This window comes from Euphorbia lathyris, chromosome 4, assembly GCF_963576675.1.
Source record: "Euphorbia lathyris chromosome 4, ddEupLath1.1, whole genome shotgun sequence".
Lineage (NCBI taxonomy): Eukaryota > Viridiplantae > Streptophyta > Magnoliopsida > Malpighiales > Euphorbiaceae > Euphorbia > Euphorbia lathyris.
The window spans coordinates 53,777,556-53,788,463 of NC_088913.1; the positions used below are offsets into that span (position 1 = coordinate 53,777,556).

Here is a 10,908-nt window from a genome sequence, read left to right on the forward strand (position 1 = left end):
GATCCTTGTTGCCATTATACTTACTGACCCTCGGTAACGGACGCTTGATAGGTCCGATCTGCATTGCGAAGCGCTCTGCAGTCCTGTCCTCAGCTCTTTGGTACTTTTCTAGAAATAAATCTGACAATCGATCCCAATCATGCTTGCAAGAGTCGGGTAATGAGTGGAACCACCCCAAAGGCTCGCCTATCAGCGAATGGTGGAACCACTGAGCAATCTCGTCCACCCCGAAGGATTCAACAAACATATCGCGCATATATTCACGCAAGTGCACATCGGGATTCTCTCCACCACTAAACAGACCCAATTCTGGCACAATAGTCTGAGACGACCCTTCCCCGGTCTCTTCAGCACTATCTTCATCATACGGTGCTCCACCGTCCAACCCTTCATCCATCGGTTCACCCTCCTGTTCCTCGCCAAGGAAGGACACATATAGACCATTTCCTATATTGCCCTTTTCATCGGAGTCCAGCAACTCCTCTTTATTTTCCTCGAAGGATTCCATCACTACACTTTCTTTCAGACCGAATCCGATCATGCTCTCCCTATGATTAGGCAATGGATTACGCCTAGTGGAAGGGTTTGCTGACGACGGATCAGCTATCTTCTTCTCCTCAATCAAATCTTGGATCTCGTGCTTCAACCTCTCACAGTTCTCAATAGTATGCCCATAACTGCTATGGAATTCGCAGTATCCCCTAGCTTGTATCTGCGGAGAAGGTGGAGCTTTGTTATAAGGAGTAAGAGCTTTCAGCAACCCCTTTTTCTGCAATCGTTCGAAAACTTTTGCGTAGGTTTGATCGAATTTAGCGAACTGCCTCTTTTCGATAGCATTAAGATCAAGCACTTTCACTGCTGCAGATTCTGCACTCGCACTTGGCCCCCCGGCACTATATCCAGACTTCGTCCACTTGGTATAAGCTTTCTTTGGTTCTTCGTCCCCCTCAACTGTCAAGGCGCAGCTATACATTTGGTTGAAATCGGTAAAAGGCATGTACCGCAACTCATTCTTAATATACGGCAATGTGTTACCAACTACCATTCGGATCTGATCCTGCTCAAGCGGCTTCTGCTTCATAACCCTGGCCTTGGCCCTCTATCTTCTCACAAAATCGGAGAAAGATTCCCCAGTCTGCTGCTTAGTGCTCTCAAGTTCCTTCAAAGTGACCTCAAGCATGGTGTTGAAGCTATACTGTGCGATGAATGACTTCGCTAACTCTATCCAATCCCTCTTCGTCACCATCGGCAATGCATGAAACCATGTGAGGGCAGCCCCCTCCAGATAAGTGTTAAACAACCCCAGGACTTGATCCTCAGTCAGGATCGTGTGCTTCATCACGGTAACATACTGATTCATGTGGGCAATGGGATCTCCAGTTCCATCGAACTTTTTCATGTCAGGGAGCTGGAATTTCAAAGGCAAAGCCGTTGCCGATAAACAATTCTTCAAGTTATAAAAGTCCTGACTCCCGGAACTTCCCCCACGTAGATCCTGCACCTCCTGAGTGATGTGTTGCTTCCACTCCTCCTCCTTAGCTTTCTCTTTCTCTAGCTGTTTCCGGATATAATCCTGATAGTCATCCTCATTCCCAAAGCGAGGTCCGTCGTTCACCTCATTCTCGGCATGCTTACTGCCACTCTTGTCATCCTTCATGGCCAACTTAGCTATCTGGGCCACTATTGCGGCTAACTGCTCATTAATGTTGTTCACAGAGTTTTCCAACCTGGCCACTTTTTCGTCGGTCGCAGACATGCTGACGGAAGAATGAGTATACTCGGATGAAGACGAATCAGAAGCCACAATTGCCGATTCAGAACTGTCAATCTGTAACTGGTCAAACTGCCTGACTAGCCGGTTACTCTCGCGAAACCACAACCGCTTAATGATGAAGTCTGCGCGAACGGTATCCATTAGTATGTATGCATGATTTTATATGCATGATTTGTGGTGTGTGCGTTTATTTATTTACGGATATATAAGATAAGAAGAACAAACGTTAGTCTAATTACACGTATCACAACATCTCTCTTCCACCCTTATTCCTCCACACACTCGATGGTCCAAGTCTCTTTCCTAGGATTTTGGTTTGGGGCTCACATTGCGGTCTAGGGGACGCGTGATGCCGTCGATTATTGCGGAAAAATAAATCACTCATCAGACAACACAGTTCGTTTTTGACGTATCTACGTTCAGTGACTAAGATATCGACCAAATGGATTGTCCTATCGGGATAACTCGTCTTTTGTCATTTTACGAGACGCATTAGTTCGGGTTTTGACTCCCTTTTGAGCGTATCTCGGATTTAGACGCGGTACGAGTTATTCTTCTGGTTCAATCGTTCGTTATTGACAATGATTCGTTCCTTTTTATTCGCGTGGGTTCGTGCCTCGATTTTGGATTACAACGGGATTTTTTAGATCTATCGAGCGATGTAACCACGCGTTCATTCAGTGATGAAAGCACTTTTTATTTTAAGGAACGGACTCATCGCGTAACGTGTTTGTTTTTAGCGTTAAGAATCCGTTTGCTCGTTTTTGGCTACGTAAAAAGACGGCGAGTCTTATTTGAGCGCACGGTAATCTTTCGGCTAACAACAACTCTTTATTTCTTCCAATTTACGGGATATATCATCCTAGCGTGGTTATAGAAAATCAACGTTTCGTTTAATCGCATGCTTATTCGAAGCAGGGATATTACCATTTAGGCACGAGTTTAAGCAAACGTGCATATCGGGCCATATTTCTTGTAGTTTTGGTAACGGTCGAAATGATCGAGTCATTAGTCAAACCCACAGTCTCGTCCATATGGCGCAATTATGTGGTTTAGCTTAATTTGGCTTTGTGATTTTAAACGGCATAATACCGGTTCGAGACACGTATTTAACGAAATTGGTTCATTTTCTTTAACTACCCTCGGGATGGATATACATCGTAGATACAGAATGACTTTGGTCGTTTATTTTTGCTTTTCTTTTATTTTCTTAGTCACTTTTGCGGACACGTCCATTTCTCTTAAGAACGACACAAGGCATAACGTAAGAGCTCGTCTTTTATTCGGAAGAGACGGGCCACGTTTGCGAAACTCTTTACGTTACAACGGGGTCATTCAAAACAGAAATGTTCTTCATTTTCGTTTCGTCATAATCTCGTTTTATCCCAACCTATTTAAAGAATGTGAATAACGGCTACTGTTAATATAGTCTTTTAAATCGAGATATAACTATCCTTAATACCAAACCAATTCATACTAATACGTGCTTACGTCATAACGTATTTCCTGAACATGTGCCTTCTTCGGGACACGGAAAGGGACCAAGCGGGTCGCACAAGTTCATTTATATGAGATGACTAAGTCGTCTTTAGTTCGAATCGTTTCAATGTTTTAGGGTAGTTTGTATATCGGTTTAAGAGTATATATTAACGTATCGTTTCATTTCCTTTACATATTTTAGGATTAGACACATATCATGGCAATTTGAAAACACGAACTGATTCATTTATCACATAAAAAATGGTAACGGGTAATCCTATGGCAACTTCTAAGGCTACTATATGCTGACACGGCTGATCGCGGGACCTCACAGGACCGCACAAATTCGCCCCTAACGAATGGATGGGGACCCTTTGGCGCCTTACTGTAAGGGGGAACTTACGCTAGCCTCTTTCGAGCGACGACTAGACTCTCGCTAGAGGTTTCGCGGAAATTACCCAAAAGGTTTGCAATAATGCTTATGAATGCATACGAAAAGAAATAATACGATCCGTCCCCGTTAAGGGCTTAATACACGCCTTCCAGAATCAAATTTCTCGCTTTCCCAGCAGAGTCGCCACTTGTTAGACGAGGTGTCGCGGCCTAATCTCCCGGGCGGACCGGGGGGTGGACACCTCATGGCGACGTAAGCGGTGATTGGCGCCGAAAGCAACCAATCGTGGAATCAAGCTGCTCGGCAGGATCGGAGCTCGGAGTATGGAAGAGTCGCCACCCATGAATGGGAAAATGAACACCGATCCCTTGCGGGAGACCGGTGAGGGTTCGGGAAACTTAGGTACGAGCCGAGAAGGCTAGCTACTTTCCAGAGAAAGGCTACTAGGCACCCCGACATCACCCGGTTATGAACCACCGGCCTCCTACTCAGCGTGTTAGGCGATAACGGACTAATCGCATATTTCTTTAAGTTTAAAATTCATTTGAAACCTTTTCTTTCTCGTTTTGAAAACCGTTTTGAGCATATATTATTGAAAGCCACTTTGGTAAAGAATCACCCATTTTGCATAAATTTATAAAGGAGAGAGGGGGAGAAGGGGAGAAGGGAGAATTAATTTATTTACAGTGTGTCTTATACCTCGATTCGTATGTTAACTCTACACTAAACTCGCTCCCCGAAAACGAGTTTATTTACATGGTTCGTACCTTAATCGTTGTTGGAACGATTTGGGTACGTTTCAAAACCCCGTTAATTTACATGGCATCTACTCGAATCGCCGTTGGAACGACTCGAGCGTTTGAAGACGTGGAATAAAGAGTTTTAACCCGAAAACATGGTTAAGCATATAAGTCAATTTATTTTGTACAAACCGTTTAAGAAAACGATTCAAAACTCTATTATTTATAATGAAAACAATTTTAATTACAAGGTTCGCCTAATCCGTCGTTGGAACGAATTAAGGTTTTAAAACGTGATGTTTTAAGAAATGGTTTAAAAATATCGAGAAAACGTTATTTACACTTTAGGAATGTCTAGTAAAGCTTTAATTTAAACAAACAACTTAAACTCTCTTTTTTGTGATTTAATTTCCCCTTTTTCACTCAATTAATCCTTACTTGAATATAATTACAACAACTAACAAATTAAATTCAACTTCACCCAACCAAACATGTTTAAAGAATATATACCTATAGGAAATCCAAATGGAGAATAAATATACATATTTATACATATATGTAAGAATAGTAAAAATGGTAATAATATATATATAGATTAAATGTAGGATAAGGAAAGTAGTAATACATATAATACCTTTTTATCCTAATTACAACTATGTAAAAATAAGGGAAACTATAAAAACTAAAAATAACATTTAATTTTCAAAATAGTTTTACCCTATGATAACTAATATAATTCAAATGCCAAAAAAAACTATATATATACATATACACTACTTTATAACATTAAATCCAAACGAATTAAATTTCAACATGAAATAAATAAATATATAGTACATAATAAATAGTTATAGGATAAAAAAAATAATTTTTATAAACATATTACACAATAATATACATTTATATACAAGTAGAAATGTCAAAAAAGTGGGGAAAGGATGGTAAAAATGGTGATTTTCGATTTCCAGCAGATTACCGACGGAAAATCCGTCGCCAATCTGCTGTTAGTGATAAAAAAGGTAGAATTACAGCAGCACTCCAAAACTTTCCAGATTCGTTCAAAAGCTTTAAATTAAATCTAATTCAATCGTTTTGGATCTCCGAACTACCAAAAATGGATCATAGTCTATAACGGAGTTTCCTAAAACGACGTTTTTATTTTAAAACGTTATTCGGAAATATCTTTTCAAAATTTATAATTACAACGTTTTTAATACCCGAACTAACTTTTAATCGAATCACGGTTCGTATTGGGATATTAAAACGAGGTTTTTTATTTTAAAACAAAACCGAATTTTTATTTAACACGGGATAAATAAATACGAAGGATTAAATAAAACATGATAAATAAATGAATAACTAAATAAATAAAATTATAACATAAAGATAAATAAAGAAAATAAAATAAATGAAATAAATAAAACGAGTCTAGTCCTCGGATAATACCTCAAGTTCGGTATTGACGGTTGAAGTCGGTTGATTCCACGAATCGTGCTTTTCCGGTGTTTTTGTATTTTTGGTAAAATTTTAACTTTTAGGAAATTTGGAATTTTTAGGAAAAAAATGTTTTTTCCCAAAAAAAAGATTTTCTCTTTCTAAAAATGTTTCGAGTGAGAAGCTCCTCCCAAAAAGTCATCCTTTCAATGCATGGGGATCCGTGCCTTATATAGGCAAACGGATCCCCGGAACTTTGGGCGACGCCCGAAGAAAATTGGGTGTCGCCCAAAGTCAGTTGGGCAAACGCACAACTTATGTTGGGCGAACGCCCAACATTAGTTCGGCGAACGCCCAACTATTGTTGGGCGTACGCCCAACTTCAGTTGGGCGCGCGCCCAACCAGCGTTGGGCGCGCGCGCCCAACTGACATTGGGCGTTCGCCCGACAATCGCCGGGCGTCCGCCCAACGTCGCTGGGCGCTCGCCCAGCGGCTGCCGAGCGCGCCCGCCCAGCGGCCGTCGGGCGTGCGCCCGCGCCCCACGGTCGTCGAGCGCGCGCCCCGTGCTGCCGGGCATGCGCTCCCAACGGATGTCGAGCGTGCGCCCCACGCTGCCGGGCACGCGTCCTATTGTCGTCGGACATGCGTCGGCTGCCGCTAGGCGCTCGCACCACGTCGCTGAGCACTCGCGAGCCGTCCACTTGACGACCGCGACTCGCATTAATTTTTCTTTTCTTATTAAATATTTTTGTTTTAAAACTTCCGGAATCAACCGCTTCGACCGTCTTGTTTACAGGTTTTCGTCACAGGTCCTCCGACTCGGTGTCTACAGCAGGTAGGGGCGGGTTACGTGCTGCGGGATCGGTTGTTTCTGTTCATTTTCAGGGATGAACACGAGTTGCAGGTTGGTGCCACCTTCCAATGGTATAGTCAAGTGCAACATGGATGCGGCTATATTTGCCCAAGTTCCTTTATTATTAATTAAAGGAATGTTATTTCTTTAGTTAAATATGGATTTTTATTTTTATTTGAATATGTTATCTAGTTATAAAATACTAACGATTGTTATGTTGTAAACCCTCAGTTAAGTGATTAATTTAATAATAGTAAAACCAGTGGGCTAATTATTATTTAGCATTATAAACATTGAAAAAAATTATTCTTAAAATTAAAATAAAAAATGAAAAAGATAGATAAAATAAAAACAAGATAAAAATAGAAGTTTTTAACAAATTCAGAATTACAATTAAAAGCATGAGGCGCAGCCTACAAAATCTATTCCAACAGGCCCATAAAATCGAAATACAGCAAACTCAAATACATGCTACAAAAATACAGCAAGTCTAAATACAAAATACATAGTAACAACACATATAAGTAGCAATACATAAAACAAATACATTTCTTGGCCACCAAGTCTGCTGGCTCTCTATAAATAGAGAGCCAAAACAGACAGAAAAAAGGGGCAGCATGGTCCTCCATCTTCAACTCCTCATTTCGTGTCCTTCAGCTTCATCAAGGTTTGAGTTTCTCCATTTTTAAATTCCTTCTTTTCCTTCTGTATATTTCCTCATTTTCTTCTTGTCGTAATCTCCTTTTCTTCCTCATCTTCGCCATCTTCTTACTACTCTGTTATCTTCACCATCTTCAAGCCAGATTCTAGTTTGAAGGAGTTCTGTCTTGCTTTTTCAGCCAGGTTCTGATACTGTTTCTGGACAGACAAAAGCATGCCAGAAATTGCAATTAACATCAGCGATAGTGAAGGGAGGACCAACGTGAATGAGAGAAGATTAGGTTTTGTTCAATCGACTACTATTGAAAGTGAAGGGCTGTAGTGTTAGGTTTAAGCTAAACTTGAGATGGATCAAGTTTTGGGGTGGACTTCTTGATGAAAGCCCAATCCAGAATAGAGGTAAAAAAAGGGTTTTTTTACATCAATATCATAATTGATTACAAAATTACAACAAAATCATATTATCAAATTTAATTTTCAATATATCATTTTTTCTATATATACCAAATAAAATATACTTTTACATCTAATTTAAATAGTTTAAATCCCAATTCATAAATTCCAAGCTTTTGATAATATATTCTAGACCTCTAATTTATAAACTTTAATTTTTAAAAATAATGATTTTATTAATTTGATATAATTCAAAATTATGACTTGAGATAATTTTAAATAGCTTTTCAAAAATGAATTTCTATGTAAATTTCTCTAAAAAAACAACGTTCTCCTTTAATCCTTTATTATACCTTATTTTTGTTTTTTTGTTGCTTTCCCATTTTTTTTTTAAATTTGCGCAATGCGCTTACATTAAAGAAGAAAGAAAAATCCCCACCAGACCCGGATGTGATTCGAACCCATGACCTCCCAAGGCATAGGTAAGCTCTCAACAACTAGGCTAAGAGCTTCACCACTTGTTGCTTTCCCATTTAATTTCGGTTGACATGAATTGATAAGTATAATGAAGACAAATATTATTTTTTTTTTTTTTTTTTTTTTGATAAAATGCCATATATCATTCCATTAGCTTAATAATACAAATACAGCACGAAAAAAAAAGAGGAATAAAACCTACATCCCATACAGGCAAAGACCCACAAAGGGAAGAGAAGACTACAACGAGCAATACATAGACTACAAAGAGCAATAAAAACCAGAAAAAATACAAATACAACAAACATGGAAGTCATATCCTTCTCATAAGTCGAATCCCGTTGAAAAACCGTTGTAATCCATACTCCATCCTCTAGGCTCTTCCGGACGTTCGGATCTAAGTCCTTTCTGTTTGTGCATCCACGCAGATCTATAGATCTACGGACAAGATAAACCTTTTCCGCTCTTACAAAGACCGAAAAAAGAATAAAAGAAAGAAATATAGCTCACAAGAGTAGATCTGACGGAAAAAGAAGTTCAAGAAGGGATAAAGACTTCAAACTAATAAGAAAGGAAAACAAACTCACACTATAGAAAAAATAAAACATAGGGGAGGAGGAAGAAGGAATTCCTTCTTCCTCCTCAACTATATAGAAGTAACCTTGAACTTTGTTGTTAGATCTGTGCAAGAACGAATATTTGCCAAGGAAAAGGAAATGAAAGAGGGGTCAGATGCAGGGACAAAGGGGGAGAGGGGCGGTGGGGGGTTTACAGGAAAGGAAGAGACTAGAGAGATGAAGACAAATATTATGAAATAATGTTTCAAGTGTCTTTGTAATCACGTGATTAGATTTGGAGTTTCCTTTTTATATAGAACAATCAATTACATTTATAAAGTATAGAATTATGGTATAAAAACTTTGAATTGAACATGAATATAAACATCAGCTAATCTTATATTCATGTTATAAGGATATAAATTCAAAGCGACTTAATTTATGTGTCTATGTTATAGAAATATAAATTAAATGCTACCAAATTAATAAAAATATTTTAAGAATTCGTAGTTCTATGTTATAGAAATACGAATTAAATTTTACCAAAATAAAAATGAAAAGGAAATTGAACGAGTTAATTCGTAGTTCTATGTGATAGAAATATGGATTAGTCGTCAACAAGTTAATAATAATAATATAAAAAATTGAACGAGTTAATTCATAGCTCTATGTTATATAAATATGGATTAGCCGTCACCAAGTTAATAAAAAAAAAAGAAAATTAACCGAGATAGTTCGTAGGTCTATGTTATAGAAATACGAATTGGACGTCACCCAAATTAATAAAAGGCAATCGAACGAGTTAATTCATAGCTCTATGTCATAGAAATATGAATTAACCGTCACCAAATTAATGGAAAAAAGTGAACGAAATGGTTCGTAGTTCTATGTTATAGGAATATGAATTAAAATGTTACTAAGTCGATAAAAATTAGACGAGTTGATTTGTACGTAGTTCTATGTTACAGAGATGTGAATTGAACGTTACTCAAATTATTAAAATTAAAAGGGTACAACTAATGATCCTATGTTACATAAATATTAAATACCTACAACATTAAAATCATGTAACCAAATTATGCAATATATTATAAAAAATATATATATAAAATAAAATACAAATGAAATCTGGATAAACCAAATAAGACAAAATCACGTCTTTTAATGCCAATATTTGGGCGAGGTAAGGTGATTAATTAAGTTTTTCTTCCCTACACGTAACCGACAAATGAACCTAAAATCTCTATTTCACAGACCACTTTATCCTTTAAAATTCAAACATTTTCGCTATCTAATCACGCCTTAATTCTGATTGATGGCAGCTCTAAAAAATAGTTGTAATTAGAAAAAACTATTAACCGATTTAGCCTCCGGCGTTCGTGCCTGAAAAATCCAGTTGTGAAACTTATAATTGATCTGCATCTCTGCCCACGGGACGAACTTCCTCTTCTACTACCTCAGGCTCTTACAACTTTGTGGGAGCTTCAATGGATGGAATTGCGGTTATTACCTCTAGTGAGTTCTAACTGATTTTTGGACTTGTCCCTGTCTTTAAAAAGATAAGAACAATCCCAAAAGATAAGAACGACCCAAAAAAATATGTATAGTAAATAGCAAGGCTTCGGGAAAGGCCCCAAAAGAATGAAAAATTAAACATTCCTTTTAACTTTTCAATTTTTAGGAGTGCCTGTCTCGACTTCTGCTTATTCTATTGAACCTGCGGTGAGTAATATAGAGCATATTGCTACTATTTCGATGTCTTATTTTGTACCTCTTGGCCCTCATGGAGTATAGTTTGCACATGAGCCTACTTTTTTTTGTGGTAAAGCCTTCTATGCCTGATGAGGAAGTGGCCGCAGAAGTGGAAGTTTCTCTGAACGATAAAGAGCATGTAAATAGCAAGGCTACGGGAAAGGCCCCAAATCTGATGCTACAAGGTTGTTCTTATTTTTTTTAGGGTCGTTCTTATTTTTTGGGGGCGTTTCTCGAAGCCTTGCTATTTAGATGCTCTTTATCCTTCAGAGAAACTTCCACTTCTGTGGCCACATCCTCATCAGGCATAGAAGGTTGTACCAAAAAAGAAGCAGGCTCACGTGCAAACTGTACTCCATGAGGGTCAGGAGGTGCAAAATAAGAAATCGAAATA

At 38.3% G+C, this 10,908-nt stretch overlaps 1 long non-coding RNA gene across 1 annotated transcript; it reads left to right on the forward strand.

The window, feature by feature from the left end:
* Positions 1–7,077: 7,077 nt before the first annotated feature.
* LOC136225823 (uncharacterized) lies at positions 7,078–8,724 on the forward strand. Its single transcript, XR_010687333.1, has 3 exons — positions 7,078–7,342; positions 7,479–7,734; positions 8,419–8,724. It is a non-coding gene; the product is annotated as an uncharacterized lncRNA (long non-coding RNA).
* Positions 8,725–10,908: the final 2,184 nt, after the last annotated feature.